Here is a 26,395-nt window from a genome sequence, read left to right as displayed (position 1 = left end):
GGCTCATGTAGATCGGGCCCAGGACAGGGTGGTTTGGTCGCTTGCCCTGTCTTGTCAGCCTGGATCTGAAATGTCTCAACTTGTTGAGACTCTGAATTGGATTTGATTTGATTGAATTGGAAAAGTATAAAATAAACCCAAGATCCCAGTTGAGGCCATCCTCATGTGTGCAAAACTTGGCGATCAGTTTTTGCTCAGCGATTCTACGTTGTCATGTGTTGTGAAGGCCACCTTGGAGAACGCTTACCTGAAGATCAGAGGCTGAATGCCCATGACTGCTGAAGTGGTCCCCAACAGGAAGAGAACACTCCTGCCTGGTGATTGTCAAGTGGTGTTCATTCATCCGTTGTCGTAGCGACTACATGGTCTTGCCGATGTGTCATACCTCTGGACATCCTTTCCTGCAGCGTATCAGGTAGACAATGTTGGCCGAGTCGCAAGAGTATGTACCGTGTACCTGGTGGATGGTGTTCCCACGTGTGATGATGGCATCAGTGTCGATGATCTGGCACGTCTTGCAGAGATTGCTGTGGCAGGATTGTGCGGTGTCATGGTCACTGTTCTCCTGAAGGGAATAGGGAAACAGCAAGCAGTAATCAAACCAATGCTTTTGCTCTCGACTCCAGCATTTGAAGAACTTTTTCACAAGGTCCTAATCGATTGCGTAGGGCTGTTGGCAGGAAGACAAAGTGCAAATCAATATTTGCTCACCATCATTGATATATCCATCTGATTCCCTGAAGCCATATCCTTAAGAACCCTTGTAACTAGTAGAATAATAGAGGAGCTAACCAAATTCTTCACTAGATATGTGCAGGTTAAGTGGATTAGCTTTGCTAAATTGCCCCTTAGTTTCAAACAATGTATAGGTTAGGTGTGTTAGCCATGGTAAATGTGTGGGGTTACAGCCCAGCAGGGGATGAAAGCCAGGGCTGATAGTTTTACAACAGAAGAGAGAGTGTTTCTATTATTACCTGTGTCAGGTATTGGAGTATTCTGAGCAGTTTTGGACCCCATAAATAAGGAAGGATGTGCTGGCCTTGGAAAGAGTCCAGAGGAGGCTCACAAGTATGATCCCTGACATGAAGAACTTGTCGTATGAGGAACGGTTGAGGACTCTGGGTCTGTACTCGTTGGAGTTTAGAAGGATGAGGGGGGATTTTATTGAAACTTACAGGATACTGCGAGGCTTGGATAGAGTGGACGTGGAGAGGATGTTTCCAGTCGTAGGAAAAACTAGAACCAGAGGGCACAACTTCAAGCTGAAGGGACGATCCTTTCAAACAGAGATGAGGAGGAATTTCTTCAGCCAGAGAGTGGTGAATCTGTGGAACTCTTTGCCGCAGAAGGCTGTGGAGGCCAGGTCATTGAATGTCTTTAAGACAGAGATAGATAGGTTCTTGATTAATAAGAGGACCAGGGGTTATGGGGAAAAGGCAGGAGAATGGCGATGAGAAAATATCAGCCATGATTGAATGGCGGAGCAGACTCGATGGGCAGAGTGGCCTAATTCTGCTCCTATGTCTTATGGTCTTATGTAAACCCCTGAAAACGGGATTCAGCAGGTCATGCCCAGCCCCTTGTCCCTCTCTGTCCTTGGTTAGTTGGCTGGGCACCATATTCTGCACATGCTAAGTTTCAGTAAAGCTATGGGTTTCCTTGACTATTTTTCCACAGAGAGTTTACCTCTGCGTTTTTAAAATCCAAATTATATTCCTACCTAGATCGATGGTAATTCATATGCCAACAGTAGTTTGTTTCCCTCAAAGCCTAATGAATTAACACATTGTTTAATTCTCTTTGTCAAAGAAAAACATCTTGAATATTAGAACATAGAACAGTACAGCACAGAACAGGCCCTTCGGCCCACGATGTTGTGCTGAGCTTTATCTGAAACCAAGATCAAGCTATCCCACTCCCTATCATCCTGGTGTGCTCCATGTGCCTATCCAATAACCGCTTAAATGTTCCTAAAGTGTCTGACTCCACTATCACTGCAGGCAGTCCATTCCACACCCCAACCACTCTCTGCGTAAAGAACCTACCTCTGATATCCTTCCTATATCTCCCACCACGAACCCTATAGTTATGCCCCCTTGTAATAGCTCCATCCACCCGAGGAAATAGTCTTTGAACGTTCACTCTATCTATCCCCTTCATCATTTTATAAACCTCTATTAAGTCTCCCCTCAGCCTCCTCCGCTCCAGAGAGAACAGCCCTAGCTCCCTCAACCTTTCCTCATAAGACCTACCCTCCAAACCAGGCAGCATCCTGGTAAATCTCCTCTGCACTCTTTCCAGCGCTTCCACATCCTTCTTATAGTGAGGTGACCAGAACTGCACACAATATTCCAAATGTGGTCTCACCAAGGTCCTGTACAGTTGCAGCATAACCCCACGGCTCTTAAACTCCAACCCCCTGTTAATAAAAGCTAACACACTATAGGCCTTCTCCACAGCTCTATCCACTTGAGTGGCAACCTTTAGAGATCTGAGGACATGGACCCCAAGATCTCTCTGTTCCTCCACAGTCTTCAGAACCCTACCTTTCACCCTGTAATCCACATTTAAATTAGTCCTACCAAAATGAATCACCTCACATTTATCAGGGTTAATCTCCATTTGCCATTTATCAGCCCAGCTTTGCATCCTATCTATGTCTCTTTGCAGCCTACAACAGCCCTCCACCTCATCCACTACTCCATCAATCTTGGTGTCATCAGCAAATTTACTGATCCACCCTTCAGCCCCCTCCTCTAAGTCATTAATAAAAATCACAAAGTGCAGAGGACCAAGCACTGATCCCTGTGGCACTCCGCTAGCAACCTGCCTCCAATCCGAAAATTTTCCATCCACCACCACCCTCTGTCTTCGATCAGACAGCCAGTTACCTATCCAATCAGCCAACTTTCCCTCTATCCCACACCTCCTCACTTTCATCATAAGCCGACCATGGGGGACCTTATCAAACGCCTTACTAAAATCCATGTATATGACATCAACTGCCCTACCTTCATCAACACACTTAGTTACCTCCTCAAAAAATTCAATCAAATTTGTGAGGCACGACTTGCCCTTCACGAATCCGTGCTGACTACCCCGGATTAATCCACATCTTTCTAAATGGTCATAAATCCCATCCCTAAGGACCTTTTCCATCAATTTACCAACCACCGAAGTAAGACTAACTGGTCTATAATTACCAGGGTCATTTCTATTCCCTTTCTTAAACAAAGGAACAACATTCACCATTCTCCAGTCCTCTGGCAACATCCCCGTGATGTGGAGATGCCGGCGTTGGACTGGGGTAAACACAGTAAGAAGTTTAACAACACCAGGTTAAAGTCCAACAGGTTTATTTACTGCTACCAAATAAACCTGTTGGACTTTAACCTGGTGTTGTTAAACTTCTTACTGTGAACATCCCCGTGGACAGTGAGGACCCAAAGATCAAAGTCAAAGGCTCTGCAATCTCACCCCTTGCCTCCCAAAGAATCCTAGGATATATTTCATCAGGCCCAGGGGACTTATCAACCTTCAGTTTATTCAAAACTGCCAGGACATCCTCCCTCCAAACATCTATTTCCTCCAGCCTATTAGCCTGTAACACCTTCTCTTCCTCAAAAACATGGCCCCTCTCCTTGGTGAACACTGAAGAAAAGTATTCATTCATCACCTCGCCTATCTCTACTGACTCCATACACAAGTTCCCACTTCTGTCCTTGACCGGCCCTAACCTCACCCTGGTCATTCTTTTATTCCTCACATAAGAGTAAAAAGCCTTGGGGTTTTCCTTGATCCAACCCACCAAGGACTTCTCATGTCCCCTCCTAGCTCCCCTAAGCCCCTTTTTCAGCTCGTTCCTTGCTAACTTGTAACCCTCAATCGAGCCATCTGAACCTTGTTTCCTCATCACTACATAAGCTTCCCTCTTCCTTTTCACAAGACATTCCACCTCTTTCGTGAACCATGGTTCCCTCACTCGGCCATTTCCTCCCTGCCTGACAGGGACATACCTATCAAGGACACCCAGTATTTGTTCCTTGAAAAAGTTCCACTTTTCATTAGTGCCTTTCTCTGACAGTTTCTGTTCCCAACTTACGCCCCCTAATTCTTGCCTAATCGCATCATAATTACCTCTCCCCCAATTGTAAACCTTGCCCTGCCGTACGGCCCTATCCCTCTCCATTGCAATAACAAAAGACACCGAATTGTGGTCACTATCTCCAAAGTGCTCTCCCACAACCAAATCTAACACTTGGCCCGGTTCATTTCCCAGTACCAAATCCAATGTGGCCTCACCTCTTGTCGGCCTATCCACATATTGTGTCAGGAAACCCTCCTGCACACACTGCACAAAAACTGCCCCATCCGAACTATTTGACCTACAAAGGTTCCAATCAATATTTGGAAAGTTAAAGTCCCCCATGACAACTACCCTGTGACCCCCACACATATCCATAATCTGCTTAGCAATTTCTTCCTCCACATCTCTATTACTATTTGGGGGCCTATAGTAAACTCCTAACAACGTGACCGCTCCTTTCCTATTTCTAACCTCAGCCCATATTACCTCAGTGTGCAGATCCCCCTTGAAGTGCCTTTCTGCAGCCGTTAAACTATCCTTGATTAACAATGCTACTCCTCCACCTCTTTTACCAGCTTCCCTACACTTACTGAAACATCTATACCCCGGAACGTCCAACAACCATTCCTGTCCTTGTTCTACCCACGTCTCCGTAATGGCCACCACATCGTAGTCCCAAGTACCAATCCACGCCTCAAGTTCATCTACCTTGTTCCGGATGCTCCTTGCATTGAAGTAGACACACTTCGACCCACCTTCCTGTCTACTGGTACCCACCCTTGACCCTGATACCTTCCCCAATACCTCACCACCCTCAACACTGACTTCTGGACTACAACTCCTTTTCCCACTCCCCTGACAAATTAATTTAAACCCCCCTGAAGAACCGTATCAAATTTCCCTCCCAGGATATTGGTGCCCCTCTGGTTCAGGTGCACCCCGTCCTGTTTGTACAGGTCCCACCTTCCCCAGAATGTGTTCCAATTATCCACGTATCTGAAACCCTCCCTCCTACACCATCCCTGCAACCACATGTTTAAGTGCACTCTCTCCCTGTTCCTCAACTCGCTATCACGTGGCACCGGCAACGTACCAGAGATGACCACATGTTTTGTCTTGGCTCTCAGCTTCCAGCCCAGCTCCTGAAATTCCTGTTTTAAATCCCCGTCCCTATTGTTGAAAAGAGAAACATGTTGCTGAAGTTTTTTTGTTTTGCACTCATTAGGACAAACACTGGAATGCCAAGTTTCAAACAATCATAACCAGTTATATTACAGGAGAAGACGATGTTGATTCATTAGCAAGTCAACTCTGATTCGCCAAAGTGTTGCCATGGAGAAAGCAAAAGAGAACTATGAGCTCCCGGGTAATTCAAAAAAGGTGCAAGGCTTGGATGTCTTCCTTTTGTTTGCAGAGAAAAGGCCTCTTATGTCACTTCTCGCAAGTGCAAATAGGCCACATTCCAAACTCAATTTATTATCTTAAATTGTTTTTTAGTTTAGCTATTGGCACGCTCAGAATTGTTCCATGAGTGCGACCCAATTGCGGAATTGCATCCACAATGTTTTGGGTTTTCCAAGCATGGGCTGTTTGAGTGTGGTACAGCCTGTATTCTGCCTATTACAAGCACTTGAAGAACATGCCGTTTGATTTGATCAGCCAATCGCTGGGACATACGACCATTTACCTGGCATTGCCCCAGCACTGAAATTCATACATGATGTTGTTCAATTATGTGGTAGGTAGTATATCTTATTGGATGGATGGCAACACCCTGTTAGTAGAAAATACTACTCATAGCCACTGCTTAGTAGTAGTGTGGAACAACTTGCTTAACCTATTGCCCACATTTGTTTCGATACTTTGCCTTTCCGGTGCAATCGAGATAGTCCAGGCACTTTTCAGGTCTGAAAGTGGCAGCTTTGGTCAATTTGCAAGTTTGCACAATACTAGAGTAAACTTAAGATAAAAGAAAATTACTGTGGATGCTGGAATTTGAAACTAAAGCAGAAAATGCTGGAAATGGTCTGACAGCATCTATGGAGAGAGAATAAAGCTAATGTTTCGTATTTGGATGACCTTTTGTCAGAGCTAAAGAGAACTGGAAATCGGATGAGATTTATACTGTACGGGGGGCTCGGGGAAGAGCAGTAGGGGTTGGTTTGAGAGCCAGTGGTTGGTGGAGACAGGAGAGATTAACAAAGGTGTTATAGACAGAAAGACAAAGGGATTGTAATTGGTGCTCATCATGGCTAAGAAGGGTTCTGATAGTGGCACATTAGGAAATCAGAATGTGTAAATGGCAAAACAAAGGTATGATGTGGAGATGTCGGCGTTGGACTGGGGTAAACACAGTAAGAGTTTTAACAACACCAGGTTAAAGTCTAACAGGTTTATTTGGTACCAAATGCCACTAGCTTTCGGAGCGCTGCTTCTTCGTCAGATGGAGTGGAAATCTGCTCTCAAACAAGGCACAGAGACACAAAATCAAGTTACAGAATACTGATTAGAATGCAAATCTCTACAGCCAACCAGGTCTTAAAGATACAGACAATGTGAGTGGAGGGAGCATTAAGCACAGGTTAAAGAGATGTGTATTGTCTCCAGACAGGACAGCCAGTGAAATTCTGCAAGTCCAGGAGGCAAGCTGTGGGGGTTACTGATAATGTGACATAAACCCAACATCCCGGTTTAGGCCGTCCTCATGTGTGCGGAACTTGGCTATCAGTTTCTGCTCAGCAACTTTGCGCTGTTATGTGTCATGAAGGCCGCCTTGGAGAACGCTTACCCCAAGATCAGCGACTGAATGCCCGTGACCGCTGAAGTGCTCCCCCACAGGAGGAGAACAGTCTTGCCTGGTGATTGTCGAGCGGCGTTCATTCATCCATTGTCGTAGCGTCTGCATGGTTTCCCCAATGTACCATGCCTCGGGACATCCTTTCCTGCAGCGTATCAGGATGCCATGGATGACACGGATGCCATCATCTTACGTTAGAACACCATCTACCAGGTACACGGTACCTACTCTTGCAACTCGGCCAACATTGTCTACCTGACCATGAAATTCATACATGCAGACGCTACGACAATGGATGAATGAACACTGCTCGACAATCACCAGGCAAGACTGTTCTCTTCCTGTGGGGGAGCACTTCAGCGGTCACGGGCATTCAGCCTCTGATCTTCGGGTAAGCGTTCTCCAAGGCGGCCTTCACGACACACGACAGCGCAGAGTCGCTGAGCAGAAACTGATAGCCAAGTTCCGCACACATGAGGACGGCCTAAACCGGGATGTTGGATTTATGTCACACCATCAGTAACCCCCACAGCTTGCCCCCGGACTTGCAGAATCTCACTAGCTGTCCTGTCTGGAGACAATACACATTTCTTTAACGTTATATATTAACGATCTAGATGACGGGACTGGGGGCATTCTGGCCAAGTTTGCCGATGATACAAAGATAGGTGGAGGGGCAGGTAGTATTGAGGAGGTGGGGAGGCTGCAGAAAGATTTAGACAGTTTAGGAGAGTGGTCCAAGAAGTGGCTGATGAAATTCAACGTGGGCAAGTGCGAGGTCGTGCACTTTGGAAAAAAGAATAGAGGCATGGACTATTTTCTAAACGGTGACAAAATTCATAATGCTAAAGTGCAAAGGGACTTGGGAGTCCTAGTCCAGGATTCTCTAAAGGTAAACTTGCAGGTTGAGTCCGTAATTAAGAAAGCAAATGTAATGTTGTCATTTATCTCAAGAGGCTTGGAATACAAAAGCAGGGATGTACTTCTGAGGCTTTATAAAGCACTGGTTAGGCCCCATTTGGAATTCTTTGAGCAATTTTGGGCCCCACACCTCAGGAAGGACATACTGGCACTGGAGCGGGTCCAGCGGAGATTCACACGGATGATCCCAGGAATGGTAGGTCTCACATACGATGAACGTCTGAGGATCGTGGGATTATATTCATTGGAGTTTAGGAGGTTGAGGGGAGATCTAATAGAAACTTACAAGATAATGAACGGCTTAGATAGGATGGACGTAGGGAAGTTGTTTCCATTAGCAGGGGAGACCAGGACGCGGGGGCACAGCCTTAGAATAAAAGGGAGTCACTTTAGAACAGAGATGAGGAGAAATTTCTTCAGCCAGAGAGTGGTGGGTCTGTGGAATTCATTGCCACAGAGGGCTGTGGAGGCCGAGACGTTGAGCGTCTTCAAGACAGAAATTGATAAATTCTTGATTTCTCGAGGAATTAAGGGCTATGGGGAGAGAGCGGGTAAATGGAGTTGAAATCAACCATGATTGAATGGTGGAGTGGACTCGATGGGCCGAATGGCCTTACTTCCGCTCCTATGTCTTATGGTCTTATGGTCTTATGTGCTTAATGCTCCCTCCACTCACATTGTCTGTATCTTTAAGACCTGGTTGGCTGTAGAGATTTGCATTCTAATCAGTATTCTGTAACTTGATTTTGTGTCTCTGTGCCCTGTTTGAGAGCAGATTTCCACTCCATCTGATGAAGGCGCAGCGCTCCGAAAGCTAATGGCATTTGCTACCAAATAAACCTGTTGGACTTCAACCTGGTGTTGTAAAAACAAAGGTAAGCAGAGTGAAAAAGGACAACCTGGAACAGATAACTGATAGCCCTTGTGTGGTGGGATGGGGGAAGGGGAGACAGTGGTAAAGAAAAACAGATGGCAAGCAGGATGTAGAAAGGGGATGGACACAACAAGCACTGGGTCCAAGAGATGGGAAGAGGTGGAGGATCCTGGATTGGTGCTGGTATTGTGATGACACTGTGCTATTAATACATCTGATGTTTAAGGGGTACTGCTTTAAAAGGCAGTGATTTGTTACAAGTTGTCAGTTTGTGTGGCAGGAATGCAGCAGATGCCGAGAAAGTAGGATGATTACTCATTTTAGCCATTGACATGTCTATTTAGCAGAAGTCTTAATGGAGTTTTTTTTTAAAGTAATACGGTGAGTTAGGTATACAGGGACAGAGTCACGTTTTACTAAAAATGGAAGCTTGGCTCACAGGGAAAAACTGTTTAATTTTCATTTAATTGCCTGCACCTGGTAAACAGAAGTCTCTCTCTCTCTCCAGAAGCTTTCTATAAGCGCCAGTGCTGTTAACCCAAGTCAAAGCAAGTATGTCTGGATTTTCTAATTATTTTTAAGTCTGTAAGATAAATTTTGCTTAAATGGAACTGGCTAGTAACAAGTTAGAATCCCTACAGTACAGAAGGAGGCCATTCAGCCCATCAAGTCTGTACCGACCACAATCCCTCCCTGGCTCTACACTCCCGTAACCCCACGCATTTGCCCGGCTAATCCCCCTGACATTAGGGTCAATTTAGCATGGCCAATCAATCTAACCTGCACATTTTCGGATTATGGGAGGAAACCGGAGCACCTGGAGGGAACCCACACAGACACAGGGTGAATGTGCAAACTCCACACAGACAGTGACCCGAGGCTGGAATTGAACCTGGAACCCTGGCATTGTGAGGCAGCAGTGCTAACCACTATGCCACCGGGCGCCCGTAAAGTTAGAAGTTAAGAATTTATTTCTTTGCATGTTTAAAAATTGTTCAACAGTTAAAAGTTAAATTGTTACATTTTGTTTCAGGTATATTTAAACTGTGTTATAAATAAGGCTTGTTTTTATTAAAAAATCTTCCTAGTTTGTCAGTAGAATCACACCTGGAGTGAAGCATCATATTCTCACATTTATGCCAAAAAACAAAAATTGTTGGGGTTTTGTCTGACTTCACAATATACCCTGGGGTTTCTGATCTGCTAACAGTTGAGTTGTTGGAGTTGCGTTCCTTAACTCCCGAAAGAAAGAGAACAAGTTTCTTGTTAAGGCATCAGATGAGATGAAGAATGAAATGAAAATAGAGAAAAGGACAGCTTTGAGAAAGGGTGAGTCAGTGCTGCTGGAGAGAGATATTGAGTATGTGTATTTGGTGGTGCATGACACTGAGTGTGGATCTCAGGATACGGTGAGAACAGCAGTCCAAGGAATGTTGTCTCCTGCAGATACGTGTAATCCTGGGTGGATTTGAAGGAGAGAGATGGAAGAACTTGAGTTGGATCCACATGGGGCGAGTTGGAGACAGTGACAGTCACGGATTTCTGCATCGAGTCTTTGATGCTTCTCTATTTCTGCATCGAGCTTGTAAGATAAGCAAGTGGCTCAGGCAATATTTACAAGATTGCTGATGAGGGCAATCTTATAGCATGCGGAGCTATACAAATCTCAATGTGCATATTGACCGGTGCAGGTAGATTTGTAGTAGATAATAGGGGAGACGCTTTCATGGATTTCTCAAGTGGCATGTCAAGGAAAGGTAGGGTATTAGTTCCACCTCTAAGGTGAATTTCAGCATGGGATGTAGCCTTACACTTGGCTGCAGGTTCAAAGATTACAAACGTATCCTCTACATATCCAAAATATGCACGGGATAGAATGTTAGGGCACATTCCACCAAAAATGCATTTTTTGAGGGAATCAACAAAAATATTATGAGTGCAGGACCGAGAGTTGACCCCATGGATATGCCATCGATCTGGGCAAACTTGATGTTATTAAAACAGAACTTGAATGCAGGAATTGCGAAATTAATCATAGAAATCATAGAAACCCTACAGTGCAGAAGGAGGCCATTCGGCCCATTGAGTCTGCACCGACCACAATCCCACCCAGGCCCTACCCGCTAATCCCTTTTTTTTTACCCACTAATTTACCCGCTAATCCCTCTAACCTACGCATCCCAGGACTCTAAGGGGCAATTTTTAACCTGGCCAATCAACCTAACCCGCACATCTTTGGACTGTGGGAGGAAACCGGAGCAAACCCACGCAGACACGAGGAGAATGTGCAAACTCCACACAGACAGTGACCCGAGCCGGGAATCAAACCTGGGACCCTGGAGTTGTGAAGCAGCAGTGCTAACCACTGTGCTACCGTGCCGCCCTATTATCAGTTCAATAATAATAAGATAAACATCTCATTGATTGTGGTGGAAATCTCTCATTCTGGAAAGCTCTGAAAGACATGTGGGGAAGTACAGGGTGTTTATAACTGGTCTCTTCTTGTCCGCCCACCTGAAAATGCTGACATGTTCATCTCACATGACCAGCACCCAGTGTTGAAATCTGAAGTGGTGAAAATCAATGTTAAGGATAGATATTGGGAAACAGAAAGATATGATCCTGTGCTTCAAGTTCGCTCTGAATTTCCTTAGAATTTACTTAAAGGCTAAAGATAGAAATATCTGAGTGAGGGAAAGAGATGTTGAATTATACAAAGCTATGAGCCACAGAACAGAGGTGTTCAATGAAGCAAGCATGTGATCAGCATTCGGTTTCCTCAAAGTAGAGAAGCAGCATATTCTAGCTCGGAAGAAATTGCTGCCACACAGGAAGTGTCTGACACCCGGACCATATTGTGGGAGGAGGTTTATGGCTATAATCACTAACTCATTCACAACTCTGCTATCCACATCCTCTCTTGAACTAGGTTCTGTTTGCCCATCACCCCCATCTCACTGACCTGTTTTGCTTTGCTTCCCTGTCCGCCAACATATTGAATTTATATTTCAGCAGTTTTGTCTAGAAATGCTCCATGACCTCACAGCAACCTCCTCCAGCATTACATTTCTTCACCTGCCCTTTGACCCACTGAGAATCTCTCGCCCACTCTTCTGTCAGAGGTAGCAGAGCCTTCAGCTGCCTTTGTCCCACCCTCGGGAATTCCCCCTCCGCCCATTCCTCCTCTTTACCATTTCTTTCCCCACCTTCAGTTTCCTATCTCTTTCTTTAACGTAAAAATGTTATGATTTTTTCTAAATGTAAGCTGTTCTCTTGCTTTACATGTGTATAAAGATGATTTGTGAAAGATACAGGAGGGCACCTTTGATCTCAGATCCTAACAATATCTGCACTTTCAGGGAGAACATCAGTCACAGTGGTGTCCTAGTCTGCCACAGAAATATTGCTCGGTTGTCCTATTTCACTGAGGGATGTCTGAGTATCTGCATATGTGAATTTGATAATGACAGGACTCCAATCCTGAACATTGGCCCTTTCTTTCCAGGAGGAGCTTCATCTGTTCAAACCATGGAGTTTAGTTTAACTTTACACAAGGGTGCATTAGCAATTAAAATTTCCCAGCTTACTTAAGAACATAAGAAATAGAAGCAAGAGTAGGCCACACACCGAAAAGCCTGCTCCACCATTCAATTTGATCATGGCTGATTTTTGACTTCAACTCCCCTTCCCACCTGCTACCCATTTCCTTTGATTCCCTGGGAGACCCCATCCTTAAATACACTCAATGATGGAGCATCCATGACTCTCTGGGCTAAAGAATTCCAAAGATTCACAATCCTTTTTCTCCTCATTTCAGTCTAAAACGATCAACCCCTTTATCCTGAGACTGTGCCTCCATGTTCTAAAATCCCCAGCCAGGGCGGGCAATCTCTCTGGCTGGGATTTTCTTGGCCCCAGCGTGATGGGATCTTCCGGAGGGTTAGCCAAAAGTCCATCGAATTTCGGCAGGACCGGACAATTCTGGCTTCTGTGTACTTGTCATGATTCTTCGGAGTCTTAAATACAAACAAAAAGCTGTGATACTGGAAATCTGAAATATAAACAGAAAATGCTGGATAAACTAGGCTGGTCTGGTGGCATCTGAGAAATACTGTTAATGTTTCAAGTTCATATTGTTTTCTGTTATTTGGTTCTGCTGGCTTGTCCCCCACTACCCCCCTCCCCCACTACCCACCCTCCCCCACAGGGAGCGTTTGCTCCCACTGAGCACTGCCCTCTGTTCTCCTATCAACAAGTTCTGCTATCCTACCTTTGCCACTATTAAAACTCTTCAGTCCCAAATGACATCATTAACATGTCTCATGTCCTTGACATCTTGTCGATCTCTCCTTAGCTCTGACCTGTCCCTGCCTTTCCATTCTGCACACTGCCCTCCCCCTCAAAATATATAATTCATCACATTTCTATTCCTATTCAGTCCTGTAGAAGGGTGAATGGACTCGGAAACATTAATTCTGTTTCTCTCTCCACAGATGCTGCCAGACCTGTTGAGTTTATCCAGCATTCTCTTTCAGGATCTTGTATGTTTCATAGAGATCACCATTCATTCTTCTAAAGTCTGGAAAATATAGGCCCTATTTGCTTTGTGGTTTGTCTCGCAGCCTAATCTATACTGAAAGATTTCCCTTGACTTATGAGAGACTCAGGTCTGATGTCAGTGCTCAAAAGATATTCAGACGCAGCATTCATGAGTGATTGATCCTTTATTGCCTTCTTATCGATAAGGAGAGGAGAACTGGAGAATCCCGAAGGCTTCTTCAGTCTGTTCTGCTCTATTGTGTACATGATGTGGAGATGCCGGCGTTGGACTGGGGTAAACACAGTAAGAAGTTTAACAACACCAGATTAAAGTCCAACAGGTTTATTTGGTAGCAAAAGCCACACAGGCTTTCGGAGCTCTTAGCCCCTTCTTCAGGTGAGTGGGAATTCTGTTCACAAACAGAGCTTATAAAGACACAGACTCAATTTACATGAATAATGGTTGGAATGCAAATACTTACAACTAATCAAGTCTTTAAGAGACGAAACAATGTGAGTGGAGAGAGCATCAAGACTTTTGCTACCAAATAAACCTGTTGGACTTTAACCTGGTGTTGTTAAACTTCTTACTATTGTGTACAGTCAGTCTTTTTTATAGGGCATTTCTTACAACCCCTAGTAAAGATAATTGTTTCTAGTCATGCACACCGGTAAATTATTTACATATGATACAAAAAGGTAAACCCTAGACAATAGCTGTTTAATCGCATCCCATTGGTAATGTCATAATCTTTAGAGGTAGACGGATGGAATGTCCATTCAGACAATGGTCACTTAATCATGTCTTTATTACAGTTTCGGTGCTGTTAGCAAGGACATTCAGCTGTGTCCTGTTGATAGATATAGTGAAACATCCACATTTGTCTGTGCTGCCTATTTCATGTATACACAGTAGGAGTTTTAACAACACCAGGTTAAAGTCCAACAGGTTTATTTGGTAGCAAATACCATTAGCTTTTAGAGCACTGCTCCTTCGTCAGATGGAGTGGAAATCTGCTCTCAGACAGGGCACAGAGACACAAAATCAAGTTACAGAATACTGATTAGAATGCAAATCTCTACGGCCAACCAGGACTTAAAGATACAGACAATGTGAGTGGAGGGAGCATTAAGCACAGGTTAAAGAGATGTGTATTGTCTCCAGACAGGACAGCCAGTGAGATTCTGCAAGTCCAGCAGGCAAGCTGTGGGGGTTACTGATAGTGTGACATAAACCCAACATCCCGGTTGAGGCCGTCCTCATGTGTGAGGAACTTGGCTATCAGTTTCTGTTCAGCAACTCTGCGCTGTCGTGTGTCGTGAAGGCCGCCTTGGAGAACACTTACCCGAAAATCAGAGGCTGAATGCCCGTGACTGCTGAAGTGCTTCCCCACAGGAAGAGAACAGTCTTGCTTGGTGATTGTCAAGCGGTGTTCATTCATCCGTTGTCGTAGCGTCTGCATGGTTTCCCCAATGTACCATGCCTCGGGACATCCTTTCCTGCAGCGTATCAGGTAGACAACGTTGGCCGAGGTGCAAGAGTAGGTACTGTGTACCTGGCAGATGGTGTTCTCACGTGAGATGATGGCATCCGTGTCGATGATCCAGCACGTCTTGCAGAGGTTGCTGTGGCAGGGTTGTGTGGTGTCGTGGTCACTGTTCTCCTGAAGGCTGGGTAGTTTGCTGCGGACAATGGTCCGTTTGAGGTTGTGCGGTTGTTTGAAGGCAAGAAGTGGGGGAGTGGGGATAGCCTTGGCGAGATGTTCGTCTTCATCAATGACATGTTGAATGCTCCGGAGGAGATGCCATAGCTTCTCCGCTCCGGGGAAGTACTGGACGACAAAGGGTACTCTGTCCACCGTGTCCCGTGTTTGTCTTCTGAGGAGGTCGGTGCGGTTTTTCGCTGTGGCGCATTGGAACTGTCAATCGATGAGTCGAGCGCCATATCCTGTTCTTATGAGGGCATCTTTCAGCGTCTGGAGGTGTCTGTAGCGATCCTCCTCATCTGAGCAGATCCTGTGTATACGGAGGGCTTGTCCGTAGGGGATGGCTTCTTTAACGTGTTTAGGGTGGAAGCTGGAGAAGTGGAGCATCGTGAGGTTATCCGTGGGCTTGCGGTACAGTGAGGTACTGAGGTGGCACTTCTAAACACCATTATTATGATAAGCTAATTATAAACCAATATTCAAACAAACATTAGAATAAAGTATTTGCATATCTGAGGCACATTTTGGAGTAGAATTTCCAATGGCTCATTAGTATAAATCGCAAAATGGCAGGCTTCCTGTAAACATTGCTCGACTGAATTAGAGGGGACCATGGTTCAAGGACGGACCCTACATTCCGCCTCCAGGTGATCCTCTTTTTCCATCGGCTGAATTGGACTGTGAGGATGATTAGGTATACCTGGGTGAACAAAATCACCCAGGTGTGACATTCTGCGAACTAATGCATGGATTTGGATGTTTGAGCCCCAGTTCCAAAGGTCATCCCACCAAGAGTGACTTTAATTTCTTTAATCCCCCTTTTCACCTCTTGGGTCTGCTGTACTACTTTGGTGAAGGTTCTGCGGGCTGTAGCTTATTTTGCCCAAATCGGGTTCAATTCCTCTGGCAGGAGTTTTAGGCTTGTGTCATATTTCTCATGGTACTCCCCTAGAGTCTGTCGGAGCTCGTCAGTGGCGTTCAAATCTACCCTCTCCCTCTTATGAATGTCTATTAGTTGAATGGGACCCACCCTGGCTGGTATGTCTGGTTTGATGCAGAATGTAGTGTTAGTAATGTTACAATGTGTCGCACCATATTGATGTTGTTTCAGGGAGGTGGTGAGACGGTATCCCAACACAGGTGGAGAAGGTGGTGAAGAAGGCATATGGTATGCTTGCCTTTATAGGACGGTGTATAGAGTATAAAAGCTGGAGTCTGATGATGCAGCTGCATAGAACGCTGGTTAGGCCACATTTGGAGTACTGCGTCCAGTTCTGGTCGCCGCACTACCAGAAGGACGTGGAGGCATTAGAGAGAGTGCAGAGAAGGTTTACCAGGATGTTACCTGGTATGGAGGGTCTTAGCTATGAGGAGAGATTGGGTAGACTGGGGTTGTTCTCCCTGGAAAGACGGAGAATGCGGGGAGATCTAATAGAGGTGTACAAAATTATGAAGGGGATAGATAGGGTGAACAGTGGGAAGCTTTTTCCCAGATCAGAAGTGACATTCACGAGGGGTCACGGGCTCAAGGTGCGAGGGGAGAAGTATAACTCAGATATCAGAGGGATGTTTTTTACACAGAGGGTGGTGGGGGCCTGGAATGCGCTGCCAAGTAGGGTGGTGGAGGCAGGCGCGCTGACATCGTTTAAGACTTACCTGGATAGTCACATGAGCAGCCTGGGAATGGAGGGATACAAACGATTGGTCTAGTTGGACCAAGGAGCGGCACAGGCTTGGAGGGCCGAAGGGCCTGTTTCCTGTGCTGTACTGTTCTTTTGTTCTTTTTTTTTGCTCCCTTGTAAGCTACCCGAGTTATGTCTGTGTCCAGGCTACGAGCTTCTACTGAGCAATTTAGGCTAGTGTTTGTTCTGAAGCCACACAGTGCGTGCTCATTTAAGTAAACTGGGTACGGGCATGCGATTATTTCGTAAGTTTGCTGATATCTGTCCAGTGTAGTGCCTATGAGCCTCCCTTCTTTCTCCACTGCGTACGGTAAAGTGCCGTCGTGCCCTATCCAGATATCCTCATGGATAGTCCCTATATTCTCCACTTCAAAGACCCTCAGTCCGACCCGGTCGTCAGTGATTATAGGGACCCTAAGATCATTCCCTGGAGTCCCTTTGCAGTCGTCATTGAACCAGACTTTGGTCAACTGTCGCATCTGGCAACCAGATAACTCGGGGTGTTTCTTACCCGTGAATAAGTGTTCCATCTGTTCGTCACTAATCCAAGATGGAACCTGTCCACTGCGTACCTGCTCTAGGTTTTCCCTTAGCTGTTCTATCATCCACTGTCCATATGCACTACATAAAGTCCGGATCTGTTGTCAGTCATCATCCTCTAATTTGATTGACTGTCTTGGCGTGTCCTTCTAACACAGCTACCATGTGGCTGCTGGCTGCGTTCCCAGTCAGTTCCCCTTCAGCATCTTGCTGATTGTCCTCATTGATGGAACTTAGTGTCAGTTTAACCTGCTGGGTCAGAACTGTTTATAGTCCAGGTCAGCTAAATCAAGGGCGTTGATGGTTGCTACCCCTGCCCCGTATGCTGTGGCCATGTCATGGACTAACTCCCTCCTGGTTCTTTCCTGTCTTTCATCCATTCCTACGTTCCGTCCTAAAAGTCTGTGAGTCAGGTGGAGGTATAATCTCTTAAATTGGGGAGAACACCACTCTGGCAGTTGGGTCCCAGCTATATCCACCACCACAGGTACCAATTCATGGTGATGTTGTCATACAAGGTTTTCCCAGTGTGTTTTAGTATCAATCCATTCTGTGGTCCGGGAGTGGCTTCAGGACAAATCGATTGGTCTGGGGTTGGCTTCGGTGCAGTTCTTATTTCGTACAATGCAAAGTTCCCCTCTATGAGTGTCCCGGGGCACCGCTGCCTGAGCTCCAATCCTTTTTCTGGGCTGTTGGCCAGACATCCAATTTCAGGGCACCCATTATTTGAAAATCCCCACCAATCCCCTTCTATGTTGACACTCAGATAACATTCAGTTGAACTGCCGTTTGGTTTTTTGTACACCAGCCGCTGGTTGTTACACCCAAACATTATACTCTTCTCGGGGTGCACCCATAACACACCCTCCTCACATTCCCCCGTGTCAGGTGGGGCAAACCATAAGTAACCGGGATACCACAAGTTCATCTTGCTTGGAATGTCCTGTGTGCTTATCCCGATGATGAGTCCGATGACGTAGATCGTAGGTTGCATCTCTGTCGTCGTCCGTCGCTGTCCTGAGGAGATCAATGTAATTTCTGCTGTTACCACATCTAATATTTGATGTATATACATATATTTAAAGTGTCCATGCTCCCCCCATTTTTTTTTGAACACTTATTTGAGAGTGGTGTGGTCAGGAGGACCCGAGTATCTCAAGTGTCGCTTGCATGTCGTAATTTTTTATTCTAATTGTGGAGCACTATGGAGCTTTTTTTTGTTCAGATCGATGAATAGACGAGTCGTGGGGTTGTCAGAAAAGAGCTTATTTAACTGGCCAGCAAAATCAAAGCGGCCGGTTTTAGTCTAGCAGCAGCCACCATTAACTATAAGGATTCGAACAGCACTGGAGTCGGTCTGTAATGACCTGAAGAGGTGTCTGTTCTATAAGTGTGTTGGAGTTTGAAAGCGGGCCGCATGTAAAATTTAGCACAAGTGCCTCTAAGAGTTGAAAATGTGTCCCTTTAACATTAGGGGTAAGGAGATGGCCCTTCTACCATTAGAACACTGGAAATAAAATTCTCGGTGTCACTTGGAACGCAGAGCAGCTGCATATTGTACCAGGCTTTTGCACTGTAAGAGTTTTGTTTGTTTCACATCCTGTTGAGAATGTAGCCCAGTTGCCTTGAAGATTTTTAAATTTAGCACAGCTGCCTCAATGACGTTAAAATTTAGCATAACTGCCTCAAAGATTTTAAATGTAGCATAGCTGCCCAAAGATATGTATCATTTGCTCAATGTGGTCTTAACTGGAGAAAGTTGGTGAAAGAGTTGGCGTCGGGTTATATGAGTAGCCTGGTTAATCGTACTAGCAGTATGGAACCGCTTGGAGACTGATGCTTCCATCAGAGATTCTTGTACCTTGCATTGGTCTGCACTTGTAGGCTGAATGTCATCATCTGGAGCACCTTAGATTCCTTCATTCAGCATTTTTGTTAACCAATTGCCCAACAGAGACTCATCTTCTGAATCATTTGTCTCATGGGGCTCCATCATTATCTCCTCACCTGGTTTCCATACCCGTGTCTGTTCATTGGACTGCACTGTGGGGTCTGCATTTGAATCAAAGTTCAGGGGTCCTTTACCCTCGTGTCCCAGTCTAATTAGTCTATGTGTCTGGTCCCTTATCCATGTGGGGGATGCAGCATCGGGTGTCCCCATCAAAATAACCCGGTGTCGTTTAGTCAGGTCCTCACTGTGGATCTGGGGCTGTTAATGCTTATGTTTATGGGGGAATCCATAATGCTGTGAGGGCCGATATCTAGTGAGTCGCGCCAGCCCTCTAGGGTGCGCAAGTCTCCTGTTATGTCTGGGTCAATCAGTACCCCTAGGGACACTTCAGGTGTGGACGAGGCTCTGGGCTGTAGTGAGGTAGGGATAAGGGTCTAGTCTTGCTTCTCGGCCTTTTGGCTAAGATCAAGTGTAGTATCGACATGCTGTGCTTGGTTGAAGTCATTAGGTTACATTTTAGCTTCATTTGAAGCAATTTTTAAAAGCGGCATCTCGGCCTTTTGGCTAATATGCAAATGAGATCAAGCCTTGGAGGAGGAGCTATGCCTACTCCAATCAGCTTGGATCATGTAGATCAAGCCCAAGACAGGAGGTGAGAGCCTTGTCTTGTCAGTTTGGATTGGGAATGTCTCAACTTGTTGAGACTCTGAATTCGACTTGATTTGATTGAATTGGAATTTTTTAAAAAAGGGTCTGGTCTGAACCTGAAAGTGGACGAGAAGGTGTCCGAGGAAATACATTTCCTGGGTGGGGCCATTACGGTCGCCTAGTGTCATCCTCCCCCATCTCTAATGAGACATGGTGGCAGTGATTATTCTGAGTCCTGTAAGCCTTCCGTTGACTGACGTGGAACCAACCGGTTTTCCTGTTGGCGATTAGGACGTTATACACTGAGGGGCTTATTTTGTTGGTGATGGTGTGTGGGCCTGCATATCTCGGGGACAAGAAAGAACTGGGGTTGTAGAGGGAAATCATCATCTGCTGGCCAACTGTATATTTATCAAAATATGCCTTGCTCTGTTTCCTTTTAACTCCTAATTGGACAGCCCCGGCTAACTGGGCTGCTTTAATGTTTTTGGTTACCTGCTGGACAGCTTTCTCGTGGGTGAGCGCTGTGATAGCAGGCTCAGTTAAATCAAACCCCAATAAATATTCAGCACCCCTCATAGGTCAGCCAGTCATTAATGTGTGGGGGGTGAATCAAGTAGAACTGGACACGGTGTTGCGTACCATCATGAGGGCAAAGGGAAGTACTGTATCCCATGTTGTGTTGTTTTGCTGCACTGTCTTGCTAATGATTCCCTTTAGCGTTCGGTTCATGCGCTCTACGATTCCACTGGATTGTGGATGATAGGCGATATGGAATTTCTGCTTGATGCCAAACATAGCCATAACGTTCTGCATCACCCTCCCGGTGAAATGTGTCCCTTGGTCGGACTCTTTGCTGTGGGGAAGACCCCATTGTGTAAACACCTGCTGGGCTAGTATCTTTGCGGTGGCCTTAGCTGTGTTGGATCTAGTGGGGAATGCCTCGACCCATTTGGTGAAAGTGTATATTATTACCAGGACGTATTTAAATCCATTCCGACATGGTGGCAGTGGGCCGATATAATCAATTTGGAAATTTGTCCAGAGGCCTTCTACTGGGCGTGTGTGTCTTAGCTCCGCTTTCCTGGTATACCTATCGGGGTTGTTCTGGGCACAAATTAAACAATTGTCGATATAATGGGCGAAGTCATCGTGCAGTTCGGGCCACCAACGTAATTCTTTTAATCGCTCGATTGTTGTCTCTATGCCCTGATGGCTGTGCCCGGCATGGTACAGGTAGATGAGCTGATTTCTGTCCTGGGTAGGGACTACGTATGTGCCTGCCTTTAATATCAAACCATCCTGAATCTGTATTTTGTCTTTCCATTTCTCATATGGGGCTGGGTAGACTGCTTCTAAAATTTGTTTTAGGGAACTGTCAGTGCGCTGCGCCTGGACCAGGTCGGTTATATTAGTTTGGCAAATGGTCACAGCGTTTACTCACTCTCCTACAGGTGGCTGCCAAAACTGTCCCGTACGAGCACCGGCTTTGGCTCGTGCATCAGCCTTACAGTTACCAGTTGGGGAGGTCCTGTGGTGGCTTCTAACCTTAATAATCCCATATGTGTGCCCTTCGGTGGCCTGCAGAATGTATTTTAATAAGGGGGCTGACAGTAGGGGCTTTCCATCCGCAGATACGAAGCCTCTGGCTTCCCATAACGGTAGGAACTCAGTCAGGCTGTTGTACACGTACATACTATCGGAGTGTATGTTGGTGGGGGTTGGAAATAAGTCTGGGTGACTCACTACGTAGGCGACTGCTGCTAGTTCGGCAGCTTGAACATTAAATGGCTGGGTAGTTTGAGGGCGAGTTCTATTAGTGGCTGTCCCTGTTGATTTTCTACATAAATGCCACATCCTGTGATTCTGGTCCCATTGTCTATGGTGGATGAACCGTCTACATAAATGCTCTTGGCTGAGTCTGTCCGTTGGGTGGCTGTTTGTTTTGTCCCTGATCGTCTCTCCTGTTGTTTCAGGATAAACGGACCTGTGGGGTCCTTTGTGGCTATAACCTGACACTCATGCGGATCTCCCCCATTATTTAAATTATCTGCCAGGAACGTGGGCACTTTAGTTCGCTTTACAGTGATGTCCCTACCCTGCAGTAGTAGTGTCCAACGGGCAGCGCGGACCTGGCTTACTGAGCCGTCTTTAAGGCGGCCATCCAGCAGAAGCTGGGTTGGGGTGTGTTCAGTGAGGACGGTTATTGGGTTCAGTCCGGTGATATCGGCGAAATGCTGCACAGCCCAAAATACCACGAGCAGGTGTCGTTCACACCCAGAGAAGCCCTGTTCGACTGGGTCCATGACTCGTGAGGCGTAGGCTACTGGGCCTGGTCTACCATGTCTTTCTTGTAATAATACTGCTGACGGTGTGTGGTCAGTGGCTGCAACTTCTAAGGCGTGGGGTAGATCTGGGTCAGGGACTAGTAAGGCTGGCGCTGTGGCGAGGGCGCGCTTTAAATCAGTTACTGCAGCTGTGTGCTGCACAGTCCACTTCCAGGTTGCGTTTTTCTTTAGCAATTCGGAAAGTGGGGCTGCCTTGGTGGTGAAGCTGTCTATGTGGTTCCGACAGTACCCTACTAGACCTAGGAAAGATCGGAGGGCACTCACATCTCAGGGCAGTGGAAGGTGCACTTTGGAGTCTATCCTTTTCTGTTCGATCTCCCTCTTCCCATGGGTAATCACTGTACCCAGGTATATAACCTTGGGTTGTAAAATTTGGGTCTTTTTTGGGTTGATTTTGCAGCCTAATGAGTGGAGCAGTGCGAGTAATTCATCCAGCAATGTTAGATGTTCCTCTTTGGTGTTAGTCTGTAACAATAAATCATCCACATCTTGGACCAAGCACTCGGGTCGGGAAAACTTTTCTAGCTTGGTAGCCAGTCGCCTGTGAAAGATGGATGGGGAATTATGGAAACCCTGTGGTAGGCAAGTCCAAGTGTATTGCTGTCCTTGGAAGGTAAAGGGAAACTTGTACTGGCAAGACCGATTTAAAGGGATGGACCAGAAGCCGTTACTAATATCTAGTACCGTGAAAAACTTTGCCTGGGCTCCCTGTCTCATCATGGTGACGGGGCTTGTGGCTACAGTGGGGGCCGTGAGTGGGGTAACCTTATTTAATTCCCGGTAGTCAACCGTTAATCTCCATAATCCATCTACCTTCTTCACGAGCCATATCGGCGAATTATTTGTGGATGCCACTCATCTCAACACCTCCTGCTGTAATAGACTAGCAATTACTTTGGCTACCTCCCTCTCTGCCTGTCTGGGGAAACCGTATTGTCTCTGTGGTTTCGGCCCTTCAATTAACACCTCCCCAGGTATCTGGCCACAATCATGTTTGTGCCGCGCAAACACCCCATTGTTTCTTTGAAGCACCTCCCTGATGGCCGGATCACTGCTAATCGTTCAGGGATCAAACCAGAATTCCCCTATTGTGCTAACCCTATTAGCATATGTCCCGACTGGAATGATTGATGGCGCTCTGCTAATTGTAGCCATCTGCCAAATGCATCGATTAGCTGGATCAAATGAAAGATTTCATTTATTCATATAATCAGACCCCAGGATGTGTTCAGCGCTTGGGGGAAGGTCAACTAACACCACCGGATGGTCACACACCATGTTAGGCGGACCTGTACAGGGGCGGTAATGCGTCCCTCCTGCATGTGTCCTGTGAATCCACTGAGTGTAACTGTGCCCGCAGTTGGCCAAGGGATGTCTGTTTTTAATTTTGATACATTCAGGGTAGTTTGGGAGCCTCCGGTATCCCAAAGGAATTCTACGAGGTGGCCTCTTACCTCGCCGTTAACTAGGGGTCTCCCTACGCTATCCCACCTGGTGCTACAGATCCAGGTTGGGGAGGCCGGGCACCGTCATTCTAGAGTTCCGTAGGCGGGGACAGTTGGATATAGTGGTGGGCTCGTGCTTACGGTATGCATGGGGTGACCGGGACCTTCCATCGGTGGGCGGTGTTCTCTCTCGTACCTAGGAGCTGCCCTAACTGGTGGAGCCGGTGGTCCTGGTAGTCTCGGGGACCGTGTATATGGTGGCGGGGGTCTCCCACAATCTCGGGCAAAGTGTCCTGGCTGCCCATAATTAAAACATGTCCCTCTATCTCTCCCCGGGGCTGCTGTGTAAGATGGAGCTGTACCTCTCTGGTATTGGTGATCCCCTCTACCCTCGTTTCTCCATACTGGACCCTGGCTAGCCCTCATCAGAAGCATTCTCACCTCTCTTCCTGACCGTGACATTGGGGCTCCCTGAACTTCCTGTTCCCAGACTCGAGCTAACCGTCGGAGAACCCATGCTTCATTGTGTGTGGTCTCTGCGGGATCAAAATTAACGCAGGCTTTCTTGCCTTCCTCTGTGGTGTCTCAGACTGATGTCTGAGCCCATTTGGATGAATCAGCTTCATTTAATCGAGCCCGATCTAATTCCCCAAAAACTCCCGTGAAGTGGATCCATAAACGACCGGCAAAGGCAGTCGGATGTTCCCCTTTCCTCTGTCTACATTTATTTAAGATGTGGAGATGCCGGCGTTGGACTTGGGTAAACACAGTAAGAAGTCTAACAACACCAGGTTCAAGTCCAACAGGTTTATTTGGTAGCAAAAGCCACTAGCTTTTGGAACAGGCTGTTCCTTCGTCAGGTGGGTGGGAGTTCTGTTTGTGATCAGAACTCCCACCCACCTGACGAAGGAACAGCCTGTTCCAAAAGTTAGTGGCTTTTGCTACCAAATAAACCTGTTGGACTTTAACCTGGCGTTGTTAGTCTTCTTACTACATTTATTTAACCCATCTTCAGGATCCCCTTTATTAAACCCCACCGCGGTCAATATCACTTCCTTAATTTCATTTAGGGTTCCTTCCCCGACATTTTGAGGGGCTGGCAGGGCAGACCGTACAGACCTGCTCAAGCACATGACTATCAGCTTCACCTCTTCCCTTTCATCTCGCCCATGCATTATCTTCTGCTGCCTAACATCCTCAAAGAAACTGTGGATCAGCTGATGGCTCAAAGTTTGTGATTTTATTTGCGATTTCGGCCAATTGTGCCACTGTAAATGGGGTTGTATATGTAACAGCTGGGCCCTGAGACTCTCCTACCCGACGTTCAGTCGTCACTGGGTGTATTGGTACTGGAGGTGAATCTGGGGGCGCAGTGGATATGTCTTCCCCTGGGAAAGATAGTGGTGGACCCCAATCATTGGCTTGTGTAACGTAAAGTCTAGCATTCACCTTTAACTCTCCCCAATCCGCATTCTCTATCTCCTCTTCCTCTACTGTCCCAAAGGTTCACACAAATCCGTTCTGAACCGATAATAGGGATTCCAGCCGTGAAATTTCTCACTGGCATTTGGAGTGGTCAGCGGTTGCCTGTCTCTGTTCTTTACTGGCTTGATGTAGCGCTTTTATTGCCTCCTGCAGATCAGTGCACTTGGCTTCCAGTCGTGCTACTGCCCACTTGGCTTCACCTTTGGCCAAGACAGTGCACTGGGCGTCTTGGTAGGCTCTCTCGTACTGGGTTTGAAAATTGCCCAGATGTAATAAATTTCCCTGGTTGGTTCTCTTTAATTCATCTGCCTCTCTGTCCTTTTCGGCTCTTATCTGCTCTATCCTCTCCTGCTGCTGTTCCTTTAGTTTCTTAATCTCCTCCTCCTTTTCCTCCTGTGCCCGCTTCGATTCCTCCAGTTCCTTACGAACTGTGTTTAATTCCTTTTCTGTTCCTAGCAGCTGTCCTAAGCAGCTCACAATGGCAATTTCTTTCTCACATGTCTGCCCGTTTTCCCTGAACTTTCCTTAGATCATCCCAATACTTCTGCCCTAGGGATCCCGGTCCCGTCTCAGTATTGGAACAAGATTCTGCCCATAGGGGCCACCCTTTCTTCTTAATAAATTCCCTGATTTTTGTTTCCCATATGGGACACTTCTCTGTCTCTGTGCTGTTTCCTGCCATTCTATATTCAACGACAAGGGGTAGAGAGTTGATCGGACTGCGGGTATGGCTTTGGGCTGTTCCGGTCCTAATCCCTCCGGATTCTAATGTAAACCTACGGAGTTTACCCTATCCTCCTTGTTAGTAACAATAAACAATTTCCCGAAAGCAGTTATTTGTCCAATAAGGAGTTTACACCTGTTGGCTCTGAGTTTTAAATAATCGTTTCATATAGATTCTGCGGGATTCGATATCGGAGCAACAAAGTTACTTCTTGTCGATCTCCCGGCGGAGTCACCAATTGTTTTGCCTGCCGCACAGTCTGTTTTAACCCTTATACAGTGGACAAATAACTGCGAGTAGACATCTTGTTAGTACAACCAATATTTATTCAAGACACACAATCAATAATCACCCACCTAACCAACAATAAGTTATCTTACAGAAAATACTTGAGTTCAAGACCTTGACTTAACTTTGCGTGACTGGCAAGTACCCAAGCAGATATTGGCCTTTATCTGTGCATAGGTGTTGGTCGTCCTCTGCGTAGTCTGGTCCTTTGGTCTGGTCTGACACTCTGGCTCTGGTCTTCCTTCCTTCTCGGGTGTGGTGGCTCTCCTCGTGCTGGTCGTCACTGGTGATGGTCACCGTTGTTGTAGCTCGTTCGTGGGGTCAGAGAGAGAGAGAGATTCTTGGTTGCACAGCACCCTT

At 46.3% G+C, this 26,395-nt stretch overlaps 1 non-coding gene across 1 annotated transcript; it reads left to right on the top strand.

Annotated features, from left to right (window-relative positions):
• Positions 1-19,536: 19,536 nt before the first annotated feature.
• Positions 19,537-19,728, top strand: LOC144499401 (U2 spliceosomal RNA). Its single transcript, XR_013498855.1, has one exon. It is a non-coding gene; the product is annotated as a U2 spliceosomal RNA (small nuclear RNA).
• Positions 19,729-26,395: the final 6,667 nt, after the last annotated feature.

This window comes from Mustelus asterias, chromosome 9, assembly GCF_964213995.1.
Source record: "Mustelus asterias chromosome 9, sMusAst1.hap1.1, whole genome shotgun sequence".
Lineage (NCBI taxonomy): Eukaryota > Metazoa > Chordata > Chondrichthyes > Carcharhiniformes > Triakidae > Mustelus > Mustelus asterias.
This window is presented reverse-complemented; position numbering and strand designations above follow the sequence as displayed.